Here is a 22,755-nt window from a genome sequence, read left to right on the forward strand (position 1 = left end):
TTTACCTCCACTGATTGCACACCTTTCCATTGTGCCCTACATGCAGGGTACATCATACTACTACATAAGCATCAGTTTTCCCATATATGACCTTGGCCCTTGTATGGCTCACCTCCCACAGTGTGACCTCCAAAGTGCGCCCAACATGGCTGCCCCATATGGTACACTTGTGGATGGGATGAAAAATACATAGGCCTGATGGTTTTGATGGAACCCTACTCTGAACTGTAGGACTCTGAAATCACCCCCATTTTGTGTCATCACTTCTAGGGGTGGACTATCCCACCCTGGGTAATCCTACGCCGAGCGCCTAAGATGGCTGCTGCATCTGGTACCTTGTGAGGGTGGAATACACAACCCTTGGAAGTTATTACCCAAAATGCCTGCACCAATCCTGCGTTATGCTTTCTGTGGGCTTAAGGTTTTCTTTTATGTCTGTTGCTTGTCAATTGTTGTATTACTCAAATCCTCTGTATCATGTGCATTGTTTTTGATGTCTGTAAAGCGCTTGAGTCCTGTTGGAGAAAGAGCGCTATATAAATAAAATTATTATTATTATTATTATTATTATTATTATCTAAAATTCACTTTATGCAACACAGTTTGATACAAAATTCACATTATGCAACACAGTAAGAGCCAAAATTCTGGGACAGGGAGAGTGACAGCAGGGACATAGGGACAGAGAGAGTGACAGCAGGGACAGTGACAGAGAGAGTGACAGCAGGGACAGAGATAGTGACAGCAGGGACAGAGAGAGAGAGACAGCAGGACAGGGAGAGTGACAGAAAGAGTGAGAGTGACAGGGAGAGTGAAAGCAGTGACAAGGAGAGTGACAGGGAGAGTGACAGCAGGGACAGGAAGAGTGACAGAGAGAGTGACAGCAGCCACCAGGGACAGGGAGAGTGACAGAGAAAGTGGCAGCAGGGACAGAGAAAGTGACAGCAGGGACAGGGAGAGTGACAGCAGTGACTGGGAGAGTGACAGAGAGAGTGACAGCAGGGAAAGTGACAGAGTGACAAGGAGAGTGACAGCAGTGACAGAGGGACAGAAAGAGGGACATAGGGAAGCAGGGTAACAGTACCTAATGAGCAGCGGAGGGGGCTGTGGTCGGCGGCGCTGCAGAGGCTGTAGTCGGTGGCGGTGAGAAGGCCCTGGGTGGCGGCGGTGACCAGGAGAAGGCCCTGGGTGGCGGTGGTGACCAGAAGAAGGCTCTGGGTGGTGAGGAGAAGGTCCTGGGCAGCGGCGGTGTGAAGGAGTATGTGGGCGACAGCGGCATTGCTGAGGAGTATGTGGGCGGCAGCGGCGGTTCAGAGGGGGATGTGGGCAGCAGTGGTGAAGAGGAGAAGGCCCAGGGCAGTGGCAGTGTGGACCTTCAGTCCCTATGACCGCGGCACCACCATTTGAAATATGCCACGGATCAGCAGCCAATCATGACTGGCTGCCGGTTCCAGCACTTGAACAGCGTGGAATTTGAAAGGCGCCGGAGGGGGTCTTTAGTGCCCACTTTGAGCACTGTATATATTATATACATACTGTATATATATATATATATATATATATATACACATATGTATATATGTATATATATATTTATGTGTGTATATATATATATATATATATATATATATATACACATATATATATAAGGATGTCAGCAAGTCTCTGCGTGCACGTATAACAATGGTAAAAATAGGATTTTGATAACTTACCAATAAATCCTTTTCTCCTAGTCCATAGAGGATGCTGGTGACGACATCAAGACCCTGGGGTATAGATGGGATCCGCAGGAGACATGGGCACTCTAAAGACTTTTCATTGGGTGTGAACTGGCAACTCACACCCTCAACCATGCCGCACGTATGGCATTCAACATAACACACGCCAACAGGCATGAACTAATTGCAGCAACATGAAACCAAGATAACACAACTTGTGTAACTCTAATAACTAAACTGCAGGCAAAGTACGCACTGGGACGGGCGCCCAGCATCCTCTACGGACTAGGAGAAAAGGATTTACCGGTAGGTTATCAAAATCCTATTTTCTCATACGTCCTAGAGGATGCTGGGGATGACATCAAGACCATGGGGTCTATACCAAAGCTCCAATACGGGCGGGAGAGTGCGAATGACCCTGCAGCACCGATTGACCAAACTTTAGGTCCTCATCGGCCAAGGTGTCAAACTTGTAGAACTTAGCAAATGTGTTTGACCCTGACCAAGTAGCTGCTCGGCAAAGTTGTAATGCCGTGACTCCCCCCCCCCCCCGGACAGCCGCCCAGGATGAGCCCACCTTCCTAGTGTAGTGGGCCTTTACCGACGTTGGCAACGGCAATCCAGCCGTAGTATGAGCTTGCTGAATCGTATTTCTAATCCAACGTGTAATAGTCTGCTTGGAAGCAGGACAGCCAATCTTGTTGTGAGCATAAAGGACAAACAGAGCCTCTGTTTTCCGTATACGAGCCGTTCTAGCAACATAGATTTTCAAAGCTCTAACCACATCTAGAGACTTTGAATCAGTGAATGTGTCAGTAACTACTGGTACCACAATAGGTTGGTTTATGTGAAAAGCAGAAACCACCTTCGGAAGAAGATGTTGGCGAGTTCGCAACTCTGCCCTATCTTCATGGAAAATCAGGTAAGGGCTCTTGTGAGACAAGGCCCCCAATTCAGACACCCGCCTTGCGGATGCCAATGCCAAAACCATCACCACTTTCCAAGTGAGAAGCTTCAACTCTCTCTTTTGTAGAGGCTCAAACCAATCCGATTGAAGGAACTGCAATACCACGTTAAGGTCCCATGGTGCCAGAGAGGCCAATTGTTTTTGGAAGAACACTGACAAGGCCGAAATCTGGACCTTGATTGATCTCAATCATAGGTCCGTCTCCACACCATCCTGCAAAAAATGGAGAAAACGTCCTAAGTGAAACTCTTCCGTAGGAGCTTTCTTGGATTCACACCAAGACACATATTTTCTCCAAATACGGTGGTAATGGTTTGACGTTACTCCCTTTCTGGCCTGAATAAGGGTGGGGATGACCTCCATAGGAATACCCTTCCTGGCTAGGATACGGCGCTCAACAGCCATGCCATCAAATGTAGCCGCGGTAAGTCCTGATACACGCACGGCCCCTGCTGCAGCAGGTCCTCCCGAGGAGGAAGAGGCTGAGGATCTTCTATGAGCAACTGCTGAAGATCTGGGTACCAAGCCCTCCTTGGCCAGTCTGGGGCAATGAAGATCGCTCGAACCCTTGTTTTTCTTATGATACTCAATACTTTTGGAATCAGCGGAAGTGGAGGGAAGACATACACTGACCGAAAAACCCACTGGGTCACCAGTGCATCCACTGCTACTGCTTGAGAGTCTCTAGACCTGGAACAGTATCTCTGAAGCTTCTTGTTGAGATGGGACGCCATCATGTCTATTTGAGGAACTCCCCAAAGACTTGTCACCTCTGCAAAGACTTCTAGGTGGAGGCCCCACTCTCCTGGATGGAGATCGTGTCTGCTGAGGAAGTCTGCTTCCCAGTTGTCCACTCTCGGAATGAATATTGCCGACAGAGCTTGTAGATGTCTTTCTGCCCAGCGGAGGATTTTTGTCGCCTCTGCCATTGCCGCTCTACTTTTCGTTCTGCCTTGCCTGTTTATGTATGCGACTGCTGTTACATTGTCCGCCTGGATTTGCACGGGACGTTCTTGAAGAAGATGTACCACTTGTTGAAGGCCGTTGTAAATGGCTCTTAGCTCCAGTACGTTTATGTGAAGGCAGGCTTCCTGATGTGACCAACGTCCCTGGAAGTTTTCTCCCTGAGAGACTGCTCCCCAGCCTCGGAGACTTGCATCCGTGGTTACTAGGACCCAGTCCTGAATCCCGGACCTGCGTCCCTCTAGCAGGTGAGAGCTGTGCAACCACCACAGGAGCGAAATCCTGGTTTTTGATGACAGGATTATCTTTCTGTGCATGTGTAGGTGTGACCCCGACCACTTGTCCAACAGGTCCCACTGGAATACTCTGGCATGGAACCTGCCAAACTGTATGGCCTCGTAGGCCGCCACCATCTTCCCCAACAAACGAATGCACTGATGGATCGATACACTTAATGGTTTCAATATCTGTTTTACCATTTTCTGGATTTCCAGAGCCTTTTCCAGCGGAAGAAATACTCTCTTAACTTCTGTGTCCAGAATCATCCCGAGGAAAGACAACCTTGTCGTCGGTTCCAACTGTGACTTTGGGTAATTTATGATCCACCCGTGTTGTTGGAGTATTGACAGGGAGAGGGATATGTTTTGTAATAACTGCTCCCTGGATCTTGCCTTTATCAGGAGGTCGTCCAGATAAGGGATTATATTGACTCCTTTCTGACGAAGGAGGACCATCATCTCTGCCATCACCTTGGTGAATACCCTCGGCGCCGCGGAGAGACCGAAAGGTAACGTCTGGAATTGGTAATGGCAATCCTGAACCGCGAATCTCAGATAAGCCTGGTGAGGAGGATAAATGGGAACATGCAGGTAAGCATCCTTTATGTCCACCGACACCAAGTAGTCCCCCTCCTCCTGACTGGCAATCACCGCCCGAAGTGATTCCATCTTGAACTTGAACCTTTTCAGGAAGAAAGTCAGATCTTTTAGATTTAGGATCGGTCTGACCAAGCCGCCCGGCTTCGGAACAACAAAGAGGCTTGAATAAAAACCTCCCTTGTTGTGACAACGGTACCAGGACTATGACCTGGTCTTGACATAATTTTTGGATTGCCGCTGTTACTGCTTCTCTCTCTGGCGGAGAAGCTGGCAAGGTCGATTTGAAAAATCTGCATGGGGGAACATCTTGAAACTCTAGTTTGTATCCCTGGGATACTATTTGCAACACCCAGGGGTCCAGGCCAGACAGAATCCAATCTTGGCTGAAGAGTTTGATATGTGCCCCCACCTGAGCGGCCTCCCGCAAGAGAGTTCCAGCGTCATGCTGGGGATTTGGCAGAATTAGGGATAGACTTCTGCTCTTGGGAACCTGGAGCCGGTGCAGGCTTCTTTCCCCTTCCCCTTCCCCTACCTACAAAGAAGGGGGAACCTCTCGTCTTTTTGTATTTATTGGGCCGAAAGGACTGCATTTGCGGGTGATATGTCTGTTTTGCCGGTGCAGACGCAGAGAGCAAAAATGTTGACTTACCTGCAGTAGCTGCCGAGACTAACGCATCCAGGCCATCGCCAATAAGGCCTCATGTTTCTTTTGGAATCTGTATCTGCGTTCCACTGGCGAATCCACAACGCCCGCCTAGCTGATACTGCCATGGTGGCGGCTTGTGAACTCAAGAGTCCAATATCCAATATCCTTCATTGCTTCCAGCATGTAGGCGGCAGCGTCCTTGATATTCCCTAACTTAAGGAGTATCTCATCTTTATCAATCGTGTCAATTTCTGATGACACGCTTTCTGACCATTTTTCAATAGCGCGACTCACCCATGCGCAGGCAATAGTGGGCCTGAGCAGTGTACCATTGGTAACATAAATGGATTTCATGTCGTTTCCATTTTGCGGTCTGCCGGCTCTTTAAGAGAAGCCGTGCCAGGAGCAGGGAGAATTACCTTCTTTGTCAACCTGGAAAGTGCACTGTCTAACACAGGGGGTGACTCCCATTTTTTCCTGTCTTCAACCGGGAAAGGATAAGCTATGTGAATCCTTTTGGGAATACAAATTTTTTTATCAGGATTCACCCACATCCCTTCAAACAGAGCATTTAGTTTGTGTGAAGGAGGAACGTGAGTTTGGATTTCTTTTCCTTACATAAATAAGCTTTCTCCTGAGGTACAGGAGTGCTTTCTGTAACCTCCAACACGTCCCTTATAGCCACAATCATATATTGTATACTTTTTGCCAATTTATGATCTATCTCTCTGGATTCACTATCGTCGACGCAAGAATCAGAATCCGTGTCGGTATCAGTGTTTACAACATTTGCAAATGGTCTCTTATGTGACCCAGAGGGGCCTCCCGCATAAGGAATAACAGCATCCTGAAATATCACATCTTCCACAGATTTTCTCCAGCATGCAGCCTAAAGGGCCCTACACACTTAAAGATTATCTGTCCAATCTGGCTGATTGGAAAGAAAATCTGGCAATGGCTGGGAGCAAATGACAATCAACAATTTGCTCCCTAAATCAAGAAAATGGACAAAAACAGTTCAGATAAATTGGTTTAATGAAACAAACTTAACCAATTTGTCTTAAAGTCCATTTTTGTCTGTTTTCCAATGTTTGAGAGCAAATAGTCAATTGCCATTTGCTCCCAGACATTGCCAGATTTTCTTTCCAATCAGCCAGATTGGACAGATAATCTTTTAGTGATGCATACTGTCACGTATCTCTTTCACCCATGCAGGCTCTTGGTGTGCCGGTAGCGCCACCACATTACAACTCTGTGTCCCTAAAATGGCTTCCTCCGGGGAGGAACTCCCTGCCTCAGACATGCCTCACACGTGTACACCACACTCACAGACACACTGGGACTTATTTTGGGGACAGACCCACAGTAAAATCTGTCAGAGGGACACAAGATAGGAGCAGCCAGTTCACAAACCCAGCGCCAGTATTGCCTGTGAACACAGTATGTCCACAGCCCAAAAGCGCTTTTAAATAGTAATATACACTATCAAATGCACCACAATCACGTTGTGCCCCCCCTTTATAGCACCCTGTACTTGTCAGAAGTGGAGGAGAGAACCAGCGTGTTCTCGGCAGCCTGAGGAAAGAGAGAAAATGGTGCTGAGCAGTGAGGTGGCTGCCTGAGGAAGAAGTTTCGCCCGCACAATGGCGCGTCCTTACACTCAGTATATGACATATTATTTATACTGGCGGGGGTAGGGCTGTGCCAGCGGAATCTTATGCCCCCTTTTAGCCAGTTTGAGGTATTTTTCTTGCTGCCCAGGGTCCCCCCCCCCCCCGCACCCTGCAGTGCCTGTGTGTGTGGGCAGCAATGGCACGCTGCGCTCCCGCCAGCCGCGCCGCACCTCAGCCGTCACTTACTTGGTTGAAGATCATTCTTCTCATACTCACCTGTCTTCTGACTTCTGGCTCTGCGAGGGGGATGATGGCGTGCTGTGGGAGTGAGCATCTAGACACGGCTAGCGTTCAGTTCCCTTCAGGAGCTAATGGTGTCCTGTCAGCCAGAAGCAGAGCCATGAAACTCTGAGGAAGTTGGTACTGCTTCTGCCTAGAGATGTGCACTTGAAATTTTTCGGGTTTTGTGTTTTGGTTTTGGGTTCGATTCCGCGGCCGTGTTTTGGGTTCGACCGCGTTTTGGCAAAACCTCACCGAATTTTTTTTGTCGGATTCGGGTGTGTTCTGGATTCGGGTGTTTTTTTCAAAAAACACTAAAAAACAGCTTAAATCATAGAATTTGGGGGTAATTTTGATCCCAAAGTATTATTAACCTCAAAAACCATAATTTCCACTCATTTTCAGTCTATTCTGAACACCTCACACCTCACAATATTATTTTTAGTCCTAAAATTTGCACCGAGGTCGCTGGATGACTAAGCTAAGCGACCCTAGTGGCCGACACAAACACCTGGCCCATCTAGGAGTGGCACTGCAGTGTCACGCAGGATGGCCCTTCCAAAAAACACTCCCCAAACAGCACATGACGCAAAGAAGAAAAAAAGAGGCGCAATGAGGTAGCTGTGTGAGTAAGATAAGCGACCCTAGTGGCCGACACAAACACCTGGCCCATCTAGGAGTGGCACTGCAGTTTCACGCAGGATGGCCCTTCCAAAAAACACTCCCCAAACAGCACATGACGCAAAGAAGAAAAAAAGAGGCGCAATGAGGTAGCTGTGTGAGTAAGCTAAGCGACCCTAGTGGCCGACACAAACACCTGGCCCATCTAGGAGTGGCACTGCAGTGTCACGCAGGATGGCCCTTCCAAAAAACACTCCCCAAACAGCACATGACGCAAAGAAGAAAAAAAGAGGCGCAATGAGGTAGCTGTGTGAGTAAGCTAAGCGACCCTAGTGGCCGACACAAACACCTGGCCCATCTAGGAGTGGCACTGCAGTGTCACGCAGGATGGCCCTTCCAAAAAACACTCCCCAAACAGCACATGACGCAAAGAAGAAAAAAAGAGGCGCAATGAGGTAGCTGTGTGAGTAAGATAAGCGACCCTAGTGGCCGACACAAACACCTGGCCCATCTAGGAGTGGCACTGCAGTGTCACGCAGGATGGCCCTTCCAAAAAATACTCCCCAAACAGCACATGACGCAAAGAAAAAAAGAGGCGCAATGAGGTAGCTGTGTGAGTAAGCTAAGCGACCCTAGTGGCCGACACAAACACCTGGCCCATCTAGGAGTGGCACTGCAGTGTCACGCAGGATGGCCCTTCCAAAAAACACTCCCCAAACAGCACATGAGGCAAGAAGAAAAAAAGAGGCGCAATGAGGTAGCTGTGTGAGTAAGATAAGCGACCCTAGTGGCCGACACAAACACCTGGCCCATCTAGGAGTGGCACTGCAGTGTCACGCAGGATGGCCCTTCCAAAAAACACTCCCCAAACAGCACATGACGCAAAGAAGAAAAAAAGAGGCGCAATGAGGTAGCTGTGTGAGTAAGATAAGCGACCCTAGTGGCCGACACAAACACCTGGCCCATCTAGGAGTGGCACTGCAGTGTCACGCAGGATGGCCCTTCCAAAAAACACTCCCCAAACAGCACATGACGCAAAGAAGAAAAAAAGAGGCGCAATGAGGTAGCTGTGTGAGTAAGATAAGCGACCCTAGTGGCCGACACAAACACCTGGCCCATCTAGGAGTGGCACTGCAGTGTCACGCAGGATGGCCCTTCCAAAAAACACTCCCCAAACAGCACATGACGCAAATAAAAATGAAAGAAAAAAGAGGTGCAAGATGGAATTGTCCTTGGGCCCTCCCACCCACCCTTATGTTGTATAAACAGGACATGCACACTTTAACCAACCCATCATTTCAGTGACAGGGTCTGCCACACGACTGTGACTGAAATGACGGGTTGGTTTGGACCCCCACCGAAAAAGAAGCAATTAATCTCTCCTTGCACAAACTGGCTCTACAGAGGCAAGATGTCCACCTCATCATCATCCTCCGATATATCACCGTGTACATCCCGCTCCTCACAGATTATCAATTCGTCCCCACTGGAATCCACCATCTCAGCTCCCTGTGTACTTTGTGGAGGCAATTGCTGCTGGTCAATGTCTCCACGGAGGAATTGATTATAATTCATTTTAATGAACATCATCTTCTCCACATTTTCTGGAAGTAACCTCGTACGCCGATTGCTGACAAGGTGAGCGGCGGCACTAAACACTCTTTCGGAGTACACACTTGTGGGAGGGCAACTTAGGTAGAATAAAGCCAGTTTGTGCAAGGGCCTCCAAATTGCCTCTTTTTCCTGCCAGTATAAGTACGGACTGTGTGACGTGCCTACTTGGATGCGGTCACTCATATAATCCTCCACCATTCTTTCAATGGTGAGAGAATCATATGCAGTGACAGTAGACGACATGTCCGTAATCGTTGTCAGGTCCTTCAGTCCGGACCAGATGTCAGCATCAGCAGTCGCTCCAGACTGCCCTGCATCACCGCCAGCGGGTGGGCTCGGAATTCTGAGCCTTTTCCTCGCACCCCCAGTTGCGGGAGAATGTGAAGGAGGAGATGTTGACAGGTCGCGTTCCGCTTGACTTGACAATTTTGTCACCAGCAGGTCTTTGAACCCCAGCAGACTTGTGTCTGCCGGAAAGAGAGATCCAAGGTAGGTTTTAAATCTAGGATCGAGCACGGTGGCCAAAATGTAGTGCTCTGATTTCAACAGATTGACCACCCGTGAATCCTTGTTAAGCGAATTAAGGGCTCCATCCACAAGTCCCACATGCCTAGCGGAATCGCTCCCTTTTAGCTCCTTCTTCAATGCCTCCAGCTTCTTCTGCAAAAGCCTGATGAGGGGAATGACCTGACTCAGGCTGGCAGTGTCTGAACTGACTTCACGTGTGGCAAGTTCAAAAGGTTGCAGAACCTTGCACAACGTTTAAATCATTCTCCACTGCGCTTGAGACAGGTACATTCCACCTCCTATATCGTGCTCAATTGTATAGGCTTGAATGGCCTTTTGCTGCTCCTCCAACCTCTGAAGCATATAGAGGGTTGAATTCCACCTCGTTACCACTTCTTGCTTCAGATGATGGCAGGGCAGGTTCAGGCGTTTTTGGTGGTGCTCCAGTCTTCTGTACGTGGTGCCTGTACGCCGAAAGTGTCCCGCAATTCTTCTGGCCACCGACAGTATCTCTTGCACGCCCCTGTCGTTTTTAAAAAAATTCTGCACCACCAAATTCAAGGTATGTGCAAAACATGGGACGTGCTGGAATTTGCCCATATTTAATGCACACACAATATTGCTGGCGTTGTCCGATGCCACAAATCCACAGGAGAGTCCAATTGGGGTAAGCCATTCCGCGATGATCTTCCTCAGTTGCCGTAAGAGGTTTTCAGCTGTGTGCGTATTCTGGAAACCGGTGATACAAAGCGTAGCCTGCCTAGGAAAGAGTTGGCGTTTGCAAGATGCTGCTACTGGTGCCGCCGCTGCTGTTCTTGCGGCGGGAGTCCATACATCTACCCAGTGGGCTGTCACAGTCATATAGTCCTGACCCTGCCCTGCTCCACTTGTCCACATGTCTGTGGTTAAGTGGACATTGGGTACAACTGCATTTTTTAGGACACTGGTGAGTCTTTTTCTGACGTCCGTGTACATTCTCGGTATCGCCTGCCTAGAGAAGTGGAACCTAGATGGTATTTGGTAACGGGGGCACACTACCTCAAGAAATTGTCTAGTTCCCTGTGAACTAACGGCGGATACCGGACGCACGTCTAACACCAACATAGTTGTCAAGGCCTCAGTTATCCGCTTTGCAACAGGATGACTGCTGTGATATTTCATCTTCCTCGCAAAGGACTGTTGGACAGTCAATTGCTTGGTGGAAGTAGTAAAAGTGGGCTTACGACTTCCCCTCTGGGATGACCATCGACTCCCAGCAGCAACAACAGCAGCGCCAGCAGCAGTAGGCGTTACACGCAAGGATGCATCGGAGGAATCCCAGGCAGGAGAGGACTCGTCAGAATTGCCAGTGACATGGCCTGCAGGACTATTGGCATTCCTGGGGAAGGAGGAAATTGACACTGAGGGAGTTGGTGGGGTGGTTTGCGTGAGCTTGGTTACAAGAGGAAGGGATTTACTGGTCAGTGGACTGCTTCCGCTGTCACCCAAAGTTTTTGAACTTGTCACTGACTTATTATGAATGCGCTGCAGGTGACGTATAAGGGAGGATGTTCCGAGGTGGTTAACGTCCTTACCCCTACTTATTACAGCTTGACAAAGGCAACACACGGCTTGACAAATGTTGTCCGCATTTCTGTTGAAATACTTCCACACCGAAGAGCTGATTTTTTTGGTATTTTCACCAGGCATGTCAACGGCCCTATTCCTCCCACGGACAACAGGTGTCTCCCCGGGTGCCTGACTTAAACAAACCACCTCACCATCAGAATCCTCCTTGTCAATTTCCTCCCCAGCGCCAGCAACACCCATATCCTCCTCATCCTGGTGTACTTCAACACTGACATCTTCAATCTGACTATCAGGAACTGGACTGCGGGTGCTCCTTCCAGCACTTGCAGGGGGCGTGCAAATGGTGGAAGGCGCATGCTCTTCACGTCCAGTGTTGGGAAGGTCAGGCATCGCAACCGACACAATTGGACTCTCCTTGTGGATTTGGGATTTCGAAGAACGCACAGTTCTTTGCGGTGCTTTTGCCAGCTTGAGTCTTTTCATTTTTCTAGCGAGAGGCTGAGTGCTTCCATCCTCATGTGAAGCTGAACCACTAGCCATGAACATAGGCCAGGGCCTCAGCCGTTCCTTGCCACTCCGTGTGGTAAATGGCATATTGGCAAGTTTACGCTTCTCCTTCGACAATTTTATTTTAGATTTTGGAGTCCTTTTTTTACTGATATTTGGTGTTTTGGATTTTACATGCTCTGTACTATGACATTGGGCATCGGCCTTGGCAGACGACGTTGCTGGCATTTCATCGTCTCGGCCATGACTAGTGGCAGCAGCTTCAGCACGAGGTGGAAGTGGATCTTGATCTTTCCCTAATTTTGGAACCTCAACATTTTTGTTCTCCATATTTTAATAGGCACAACTAAAAGGCACCTCAGGTAAACAATGGAGATGGATGGATACTAGTATACTTATGGATGGACGAGCGACTGCCGACACAGAGGTAGCTACAGCCGTGGACTACCGTACTGTGTCTGCTGCTAATATAGACTGGATGATAATGAGATGAAATTAATATATATATATATATATATATATATATATATATAATATCACTAGTACTGCAGCCGGACAGGTATATATATTTATTATGTAATGACTGATGACGGACCTGCTGGACACTGTCAGCTCAGCAGCACCGCAGACTGCTACAGTAAGCTACTATAGTAGTATGTATCAAGAAGAAAGAGAAAAAAAAAAAAACACGGGTAGGTGGTATACAATTATGGATGGACCAGTGACTGCCGACACAGAGGTAGCTACAGCCGTGGACTACCGTACTGTGTCTGCTGCTAATATAGACTGGATGATAATGAGATGAAATTAATATATATATATATATATATATATAATATCACTAGTACTGCAGCCGGACAGGTATATATATTTATTATGTAATGACTGATGACGGACCTGCTGGACACTGTCAGCTCAGCAGCACCGCAGACTGCTACAGTAAGCTACTATAGTAGTATGTATCAAGAAGAAAGAGAAAAAAAAAACCACGGGTAGGTGGTATACAATTATGGATGGACCAGCGACTGCCGACACAGAGGTAGCTACAGCCGTGGACTACCGTACTGTGTCTGCTGCTAATATAGACTGGATGATAATGAGATGAAATTAATATATATATATATATATATATATATATATATAATATCACTAGTACTGCAGCCGGACAGGTATATATATTTATTATGTAATGACTGATGACGGACCTGCTGGACACTGTCAGCTCAGCAGCACCGCAGACTGCTACAGTAAGCTACTATAGTAGTATGTATCAAGAAGAAAGAGAAAAAAAAAACCACGGGTAGGTGGTATACAATTATGGATGGACCAGCGACTGCCGACACAGAGGTAGCTACAGCCGTGGACTACCGTACTGTGTCTGCTGCTAATATAGACTGGATGATAATGAGATGAAATTAATATATATATATATATAATATCACTAGTACTGCAGCCGGACAGGTATATATATTTATTATGTAATGACTGATGACGGACCTGCTGGACACTGTCAGCTCAGCAGCACCGCAGACTGCTACAGTAAGCTACTATAGTAGTATGTATCAAGAAGAAAGAGAAAAAAAAAACCCACGGGTAGGTGGTATACAATTATGGATGGACCAGCGACTGCCGACACAGAGGTAGCTACAGCCGTGGACTACCGTACTGTGTCTGCTGCTAATATAGACTGGATGATAATGAGATGAAATTAATATATATATATATATAATATCACTAGTACTGCAGCCGGACAGGTATATATATTTATTATGTAATGACTGATGACGGACCTGCTGGACACTGTCAGCTCAGCAGCACCGCAGACTGCTACAGTAAGCTACTATAGTAGTATGTATCAAGAAGAAAGAGAAAAAAAAAACCACGGGTAGGTGGTATACAATTATGGATGGACCAGCGACTGCCGACACAGAGGTAGCTACAGCCGTGGACTACCGTACTGTGTCTGCTGCTAATATAGACTGGATGATAATGAGATGAAATTAATATATATATATATAATATCACTAGTACTGCAGCCGGACAGGTATATATATTTATTATGTAATGACTGATGACGGACCTGCTGGACACTGTCAGCTCAGCAGCACCGCAGACTGCTACAGTAAGCTACTATAGTAGTATGTATCAAGAAGAAAGAGAAAAAACCACGGGTAGGTGGTATACAATTATGGATGGACCAGCGACTGCCGACACAGAGGTAGCTACAGCCGTGGACTACCGTACTGTGTCTGCTGCTAATATAGACTGGATGATAATGAGATGAAATTAATATATATATATATATATAATATCACTAGTACTGCAGCCGGACAGGTATATATATTTATTATGTAATGACTGATGACGGACCTGCTGGACACTGTCAGCTCAGCAGCACCGCAGACTGCTACAGTAAGCTACTATAGTAGTATGTATCAAGAAGAAAGAAAAAAAAAAAAAACACGGGTAGGTGGTATACAATTATATATATATTATATACAATTATATATATATATATATATATATATTAAACTGGTGGTGATTAATTAAACTGGTGGTCAGGTCACTGGTCACACTATCAGCAACTTGCAAGTAGTACTCCTAAGCAGACAATCACAATATATACTGGTGGTCAGTGTGGTCACAATGGCAGTGTGGCACTCTGGCAGCAAAAGTGTGCACTGTACGTTAAAATATGTACTCCTGCTCTCAGACTCTAACTGCTCCCCACTGTCTCCCCCACAAGTCAGATATACAGTCACACTATCACTTCAGCAAGTAGTAGTACTCCTCCTAATGCTCCCCAAAATTACTAAAGTAAATAATACTGTGTCTCTCTCTACTCTAGTCTCACTCTCTATAAACGGAGAGGACGCCAGCCACGTCCTCTCTCTATCAATCTCAATGCACGTGTGAAAATGGCGGCGACGCGCGGCTCCTTATATAGAATCCGAGTCTCGCGATAGAATCCGAGCCTCGCGAGAATCCGACAGCGGGATGATGACGTTCGGGCGCGCTCGGGTTAACCGAGCAAGGCGGGAAGATCCGAGTCGCTCGGACCCGTGTAAAAAAACCTGAAGTTCGGGCGGGTTCGGTTTCCGAGGAACCGAACCCGCTCATCTCTACTTCTGCCCCCTCAGTCCCACAAAGCAGGGAGTCCGATGCCAGCAGATCTCCCTGAAAATAAAAAACCTAACAAAAGTCTTTTCAGAGAAACTCAGTAGAGCTCCTCAGAGTGCATTCAGTCGACCAGGGCACATTTCTAAAACTGAGGTCTGGAGGAGGGGCATAGAGGGAGGAGCCAGTTCACACCCAATGAAAAGTCTTTAGAGTGCCCATGTCTCCTGCGGATCCCGTCTATACCCCATGGTCTTGATGTCGTCCCCAGCATCCTCTAGGACGTATGAGAAATAATATAGCTGCATGCTGGTAAATGACAATAATATAGGGATGGCAGACATTACAGTAAACTAAACAACTATGGGCCTAATTCTGACCTGGTCGCTGTGCTGCAATTTACACTGTCCTGCGATCAGATAGTTGCCGCCCAGGGGCAGTGAAAATTCGCCCCGTACAAGTGTGCGATTCCATGGGTACATTGGGCCTAATTCAGAGTTGATCGCAGCAGCAAATTTGTTAGCAGTTGGGCAAAACCATGGGGGTAATTCTGAGTTGATCGCAGCAGGAATTTTGTTAGCAGTTGGGCAAAACCATGTGCACTGCAGGGGAGGCAGATGTAACATGTGCAGAGAGAGTTAGATTTGGTGGGTTATTTTGTTTCTGTGCAGGGTAAATTCTGGCTGCTTTACTTTTTACACTGCAATTTAGATTGCAAATTGAACACACCACACCCAAATCTAACTCTCTCTGCACATGTTACATCTGCCCCTCCTGCAGTGCACATGGTTTTGCCCAACTGCTAACAAAATTCCTGCTGCGATCAACTCAGAATTACCCCCCATGTGCACTGCAGGAGGGGCAGATGTAACATGTGCAGAGAGACACACACTGCACAGAAACAAAATAACCCACTTAAATCTAACTCTCTCTGCTCATGTGATATCTGCCCCCCTTCCCCCCCCCCCTGCAGTGCACATGGTTTTGCCCAATTGCTAACTAAATTCCTGCTGCGATCAACTTGGAATTACCCCCATGGTTTTGCCCAAATGCTAAAAAATTTCCTCCTGCGATCAACTCAGAATTACCCCCATGGTTTTGCACAACTGCTAACAAATTTGCTGCTGCGATCAACTCTGAATTAGGCCACATCTCCTCCAGAATTTAGAGCACATTACCCTTACCTATAAAGGCCTCAACACCACCTCTCCAACTCAATTCTCATTTCAAAATATTCTCTGTCTCGCCCCATAAGCCCTACCTTTGATTTTCACCAACCTCTGGTTACCACTTCTTTCTCCTGCCTACAAGATCGCCATGCCACTGCCCACTCATGGGATTCCCTGTCATGTCCGATCAGACTCTCCCACAGACTGCAGGTCATTAAATGATCCCTGAAAACCCATTTCTTATTATATCTTACCTTACACCTATCTACTATATACTAGAGATGAGCGGGTTCGGTTCCTCGGAATCAGAACCCGCCCGAACTTCAGCTTTTTTTACACGGATCCGAGCGACTCGGATCTTCCCGCCTTGCTCGGTTAACCCGAGCGCGCCCGAACGTCATCATGACGCTGTCAGATTCTCGCGAGGCTCGGATTCTATCGCGAGACTCGGATTCTATATAAGGAGCCGCGCGTCGCCGCCATTTTCACACGTGCATTGAGATTGATAGGGAGAGGACGTGGCTGGCATCCTCTCCAGTTAGATTAGAAGAGAGAGAGTGAGATTGAGACAGAGACACTTGATTTACTGGAGCTTAGGAGTACTAGAGAGTGCAGAGTTTACTAGTGACTGACCACTGACCAGTGACCACCAGTGCAGTTTTATTTAATATAATCCGTTCTCTGCCTGAAAAAAACGATACACAGTGACTCAGTCACATACCATATCTGTGCTCAGCCCAGTGTGCTGCATCATCTATGTATAATATCTGACTGTGCTCACACAGCTTAATTGTGGGGGAGACTGGGGAGCAGTTATAGGTTATAGCAGGAGCCAGGAGTACATATTATTAAAATTAAACAGTGCACACTTTTGCTGCAGGAGTGCCACTGCCAGTGTGACTGACCAGTGACCTGACCACACTGACCACCAGTATAGTATACTATATTGTGATTACCTGAAAAAGTTAAACACTCATCGTGTGACTTGTGTGGTGTTTTTTTATTCTATAAAAAACTCATTCTGCTGACAGACAGTGTCCAGCAGGTCCGTCATTATATAATATATACCTGTCCGGCTGCAGTAGTGATATATATATATTTTTTATATCATTATTTATCATCCAGTCGCAGCAGACACAGTACGGTAGTTCACGGCTGTAGCTACCTCTGTGTCGGCACTCGGCAGTCCATCCATAATTGTATACCACCTACCCGTGGTTTTTTTTTTCTTTCTTCTTTATACATACTACATCTCATTATCATCCAGTCTATATTAGCAGCAGACACAGTACAGTACGGTAGTCCATGGCTGTAGCTACCTCTGTGTCGGCACTCGGCAGTCCATCCATAATTGTATACCACCTACCCGTGGTTTTTTTTTTCTTCTTTATACATACTACATCTCATTATCATCCAGTCTATATTAGCAGCAGACACAGTACAGTATGGTAGTCCACGGCTGTAGCTACCTCTGTGTCGGCACTCGGCAGTCCATCCATAATTGTATACCACCTACCCGTGGTTTTTTTTTCTTTCTTCTTTATACATACTACATCTCATTATCATCCAGTCTATATTAGCAGCAGACACAGTACAGTACGGTAGTCCACGGCTGTAGCTACCTCTGTGTCGGCACTCGGCAGTCCGTCCATAATTGTATACCACCTACCCGTGGTTTTTTTTTCTTTCTTCTTTATACATACTACATCTCATTATCATCCAGTCTATATTAGCAGCAGACACAGTACAGTACGGTAGTCCACGGCTGTAGCTACCTCTGTGTCGGCACTCGGCAGTCCATCCATAATTGTATACCACCTACCCGTGGTTTTTTTTTCTTTCTTCTTTATACATACATCTCATTATCATCCAGTCTATATTAGCAGCAGACACAGTACAGTACGGTAGTCCACGGCTGTAGCTACCTCTGTGTCGGCACTCGGCAGTCCATCCATAATTGTATACCACCTACCCGTGGTTTTTTTTTTCTTTCTTCTTTATACATACTACATCTCATTATCATCCAGTCTATATTAGCAGCAGACACAGTACAGTACGGTAGTCCACGGCTGTAGCTACCTCTGTGTCGGCACTCGGCAGTCCGTCCATAATTGTATACCACCTACCCGTGGTTTTTTTTTCTTTGTTCTTTATACATACTACATCTCATTATCATCCAGTCTATATTAGCAGCAGACACAGTACAGTACGGTAGTCCACGGCTGTAGCTACCTCTGTGTCGGCACTCGGCAGTCCGTCCATAATTGTATACCACCTACCCGTGGTTTTTTTTTCTTTCTTCTTTATACATACATACATACATCTCATTATCAACCAGTCTATATTAGCAGCAGACACAGTACAGTACGGTAGTCCACGGCTGTAGCTACCTCTGTGTCGGCACTCGGCAGTCCATCCATAATTGTATACCACCTACCCGTGGTTTTTTTTTTCTCCTTTATACATACTACATCTCATTATCATCCAGTCTATATTAGCAGCAGACACAGTACAGTACGGTAGTCCACGGCTGTAGCTACCTCTGTGTCGGCTCTCGGCAGTCCGTCCATAATTGTATACCACCTACCCGTGGTTTTTTTTTCTTTCTTCTTTATACATACTACATCTCATTATCATCCAGTCTATATTAGCAGCAGACACAGTACAGTACGGTAGTCCACGGCTGTAGCTACCTCTGTGTCGGCACTCGGCAGTCCATCCATAATTGTATACCACCTACCCGTGGTTTTTTTTTTCTTCTTTATACATACTACATCTCATTATCATCCAGTCTATATTAGCAGCAGACACAGTACAGTACGGTAGTCCACGGCTGTAGCTACCTCTGTGTCGGCACTCGGCAGTCCGTCCATAATTGTATACCACCTACCCGTGGTTTTTTTTTCTTTCTTCTTTATACATACTACATCTCATTATCATCCAGTCTATATTAGCAGCAGACACAGTACAGTACGGTAGTCCACGGCTGTAGCTACCTCTGTGTCGGCACTCGGCAGTCCATCCATAATTGTATACCACCTACCCGTGGTTTTTTTTTTCTTCTTTATACATACTACATCTCATTATCATCCAGTCTATATTAGCAGCAGACACAGTACAGTACGGTAGTCCACGGCTGCAGCAACCTCTGTGTCGGCACTCGGCAGTCCGTCCATAATTGTATACCACCTACCCGTGGTTTTTTTTTCTTTCTTCTTTATACATACATACTACATCTCATTATCAACCAGTCTATATTAGCAGCAGACACAGTACAGTACGGTAGTCCACGGCTGTAGCTACCTCTGTGTCGGCACTCGGCAGTCCATCCATAATTGTATACCACCTACCCGTGGTTTTTTTTTTCTTCTTTATACATACTACATCTCATTATCATCCAGTCTATATTAGCAGCAGACACAGTACAGTACGGTAGTCCACGGCTGTAGCTACCTCTGTGTCGGCACTCGGCAGTCCGTCCATAATTGTATACCACCTACCCGTGGTTTTTTTTTCTTTCTTCTTTATACATACTACATCTCATTATCATCCAGTCTATATTAGCAGCAGACACAGTACAGTACGGTAGTCCACGGCTGTAGCTACCTCTGTGTCGGCACTCGGCAGTCCATCCATAATTGTATACCACCTACCCGTGGTTTTTTTTTTCTTCTTTATACATACTACATCTCATTATCATCCAGTCTATATTAGCAGCAGACAAAGTACAGTACGGTAGTCCACGGCTGTAGCTACCTCTGTGTCGGCACTCGGCAGTCCGTCCATAATTGTATACCACCTACCCGTGGTTTTTTTTTCTTTCTTCTTTATACATACATACTACATCTCATTATCAACCAGTCTATATTAGCAGCAGACACAGTACAGTACGGTAGTCCACGGCTGTAGCTACCTCTGTGTCGGCACTCGGCAGTCCATCCATAATTGTATACTAGTATCCATCCATCTCCATTGTTTACCTGAGGTGCCTTTTAGTTGTGCCTATTAAAATATGGAGAACAAAAATGTTGAGGTTCCAAAATTAGGGAAAGATCAAGATCCACGTCCACCTCGTGCTGAAGCTGCTGCCACTAGTCATGGCCGAGACGATGAAATGCCAGCAACGTCGTCTGCCAAGGCCGATGCCCAATGTCATAGTACAGAGCATGTCAAATCCAAAACACCAAATATCAGTAAAAAAAGGACTCCAAAACCTAAAATAAAATTGTCGGAGGAGAAGCGTAAACTTGCCAATATGCCATTTACCACACGGAGTGGCAAGGAACGGCTGAGGCCCTGGCCTATGTTCATGGCTAGTGGTTCAGCTTCACATGAGGATGGAAGCACTCAGCCTCTCGCTAGAAAAATGAAAAGACTCAAGCTGGAAAAAGCACAGCAAAGAACTGTGCGTTCTTCGAAATCCCAAATCCACAAGGAGAGTCCAATTGTGTCGGTTGCAATGCCTGACCTTCCCAACACTGGACGTGAAGAGCATGCGCCTTCCACCATTTGCACGCCCCCTGCAAGTGCTGGAAGGAGCACCCGCAGTCCAGTTCCTGATAGTCAGATTGAAGATGTCAGTGTTGAAGTACACCAGGATGAGGAGGATATGGGTGTTGCTGGCGCTGGGGAGGAAATTGACCAGGAGGATTCTGATGGTGAGGTGGTTTGTTTAAGTCAGGCACCCGGGGAGACACCTGTTGTCCGTGGGAGGAATATGGCCGTTGACATGCCTGGTGAAATTACCAAAAAAATCAGCTCTTCGGTGTGGAAGTATTTCACCAGAAATGCGGACAACATTTGTCAAGCCGTGTGTTCCCTTTGTCAAGCTGTAATAAGTAGGGGTAAGGACGTTAACCACCTCGGAACATCCTCCCTTATACGTCACCTGCAGCGCATTCATAATAAGTCAGTGACAAGTTCAAAAACTTTGGCCGACAGCGGAAGCAGTCCACTGACCAGTAAATCCCTTCCTCTTGTAACCAAGCTCACGCAAACCACCCCACCAACTCCCTCAGTGTCAATTTCCTCCTTCCCCAGGAATGCCAATAGTCCTGCAGGCCATGTCACTGGCAATTCTGATGATTCCTCTCCTGCCTGGGATTCCTCCGATGCATCCTTGCGTGTAACGCCTACTGCTGCTGGCGCTGCTGTTGTTGCTGCTGGGAGTCGATGGTCATCCCAGAGGGGAAGTCGTAAGCCCACTTGTACTACTTCCAGTAAGCAATTGACTGTTCAACAGTCCTTTGCGAGGAAGATGAAATATCACAGCAGTCATCCTGCTGCAAAGCGGATAACTGAGGCCTTGACAACTATGTTGGTGTTAGACGTGCGTCCGGTATCCGCCGTTAGTTCACAGGGAACTAGACAATTTATTGAGGCAGTGTGCCCCCGTTACCAAATACCATCTAGGTTCCACTTCTCTAGGCAGGCGATACCGAGAATGTACACGGACGTCAGAAAAAGACTCACCAGTGTCCTAAAAAATGCAGTTGTACCCAATGTCCACTTAACCACGGACATGTGGACAAGTGGAGCAGGGCAGGGTCAGGACTATATGACTGTGACAGCCCACTGGGTAGATGTATGGACTCCCGCCGCAAGAACAGCAGCGGCGGCACCAGTAGCAGCATCTCGCAAACGCCAACTCTTTCCTAGCAGGCTACGCTTTGTATCACCGGTTTCCAGAATACGCACACAGCTGAAAACCTCTTACGGCAACTGAGGAAGATTATCGCGGAATGGCTTACCCCAATTGGACTCTCCTGTGGATTTGTGGCATCGGACAACGCCAGCAATATTGTGTGTGCATTAAATATGGGCAAATTCCAGCACGTCCCATGTTTTGCACATACCTTGAATTTGGTGGTGCAGAATTTTTTAAAAAACGACAGGGGCGTGCAAGAGATGCTGTCGGTGGCCAGAAGAATTGCGGGACACTTTCGGCGTACAGGCACCACGTACAGAAGACTGGAGCACCACCAAAAACTACTGAACCTGCCCTGCCATCATCTGAAGCAAGAAGTGGTAACGAGGTGGAATTCAACCCTCTATATGCTTCAGAGGTTGGAGGAGCAGCAAAAGGCCATTCAAGCCTATACAATTGAGCACGATATAGGAGGTGGAATGCACCTGTCTCAAGCGCAGTGGAGAATGATTTCAACGTTGTGCAAGGTTCTGATGCCCTTTGAACTTGCCACACGTGAAGTCAGTTCAGACACTGCCAGCCTGAGTCAGGTCATTCCCCTTATCAGGCTTTTGCAGAAGAAGCTGGAGACATTGAAGGAGGAGCTAACACGGAGCGATTCCGCTAGGCATGTGGGACTTGTGGATGGAGCCCTTAATTCGCTTAACAAGGATTCACGGGTGGTCAATCTGTTGAAATCAGAGCACTACATTTTGGCCACCGTGCTCGATCCTAGATTTAAAGCCTACCTTGGATCTCTCTTTCCGGCAGACACAAGTCTGCTGGGGTTGAAAGACCTGCTGGTGAGAAAATTGTCAAGTCAAGCGGAACGCGACCTGTCAACATCTCCTCCTTCACATTCTCCCGCAACTGGGGGTGCGAGGAAAAGGCTCAGAATTCC

This window comes from Pseudophryne corroboree, chromosome 8 (assembly GCF_028390025.1).
Source record: "Pseudophryne corroboree isolate aPseCor3 chromosome 8, aPseCor3.hap2, whole genome shotgun sequence".
Taxonomy (NCBI): domain Eukaryota; kingdom Metazoa; phylum Chordata; class Amphibia; order Anura; family Myobatrachidae; genus Pseudophryne; species Pseudophryne corroboree.